We start from the raw sequence: 1,326 nt of genomic DNA, 5'->3' as shown, positions 1-1,326 counted from the left end.
GATGACTATATCATTCTGAATAAATGCCATATTTTATCATTACATAATGACCGAGTTACATCACGACATATTTTCCAAACCACTGAAAATCATGGTCTAGCCAAGTTGACATATAGCCTTAAACATTACTGGCAACATTACTCTTACCTTGCATCTCAATGTCTGTTACTGCAGATATATGTGGCTAATGCTTAAAATTGCTGGATAATATTTTGTCTGGTTTTATTTTAATTTTTTAATTGTGACTTGGATGGAAACTTGTAGAGCAAATTGGCTTTAAGTTCAACAATTAATACAAATGTTGTTTTGTGACATCAACTGTATTCTCCAAGATATAACAGTACTCGTCCCTCTTCCTCTCTGCGTTTACTGTTTCTATTCATCCTTTCTTATCCCTTCCTACATTTTGAGCATTATACCTGGACAAATGTTGAACTTTTAATTTCATATGGTTGATTGGTTTAAGGAGTATGTATCTCCCTGGTATTATTGCTCAACTTATAGGCTTGTCTGAAACGTTTGGCTGAAAGTTGAGCCATGAAATTCAATTTCAGGCTTGAAACAACATGTAAGAGCCACAGTCTTAAGGTGTTCCATCAGTCTATCAGAAAAGTAAATCTGCTCTTTTAAAAAACATTTTTTTAAATGATTTTGAATTTATTTCTGTAGTTTTCTCCTACTCTATTGTCCTTTTTACAGCATTTTGTAAAGGTACACATAGATTATCCAGTTGTTCTAATCTTAGAGTCAGTAAGACTGAAGTTTGTGTTGTCTATTAGTCCTTTGTGCTAATTGTTTACATGAGAATTTTTAATTTTATTTCCCTTCTTTGAACCAGATGGGGACATACCAACTCTTACAACTTAGTAACTGCTCATAAGCTTTTAAACCTCATTTTCTGCTCACCAGAGTAGGATGTAGACCACTGTCTTTGTGAATTATGTTATGCCAATTGATCTTGGTGTTCCCTGAGACTATGGTCCTAAACTCCCAGGCCCAGAGATTCATTCCCTCAAGATATTTGATTATGGCTATGAGTTTTCATAACTTTGCCTACTGTTCACCATTCATCTGTGGTGGTTTGCATGTTGCTGTGATGTTGGAAGCTATGCGACCTGTATATGTCACTCCTTGTGGACAGGTTTCAACAGAGCTTCCAGATCAAAATGGACTGGGAAGAAGAAGGAAACATGGATTAATTATGAGTGTTTAGCCACTGAAAACCTTGTGAATAGCAACAGAACATAGTGCCAGAGGATGAGTCCATCAGGTTCAACACACTTAAAGTTTGACTAGGGAAGTGCTACTGCCTCAAAGTAGAGGTGA

This window comes from Chrysochloris asiatica, unplaced genomic scaffold (assembly GCF_000296735.1).
Source record: "Chrysochloris asiatica unplaced genomic scaffold, ChrAsi1.0 scaffold00421, whole genome shotgun sequence".
In the NCBI taxonomy this organism is placed as follows: Eukaryota; Metazoa; Chordata; class Mammalia; order Afrosoricida; family Chrysochloridae; genus Chrysochloris; species Chrysochloris asiatica.
This window is presented reverse-complemented; position numbering follows the sequence as displayed.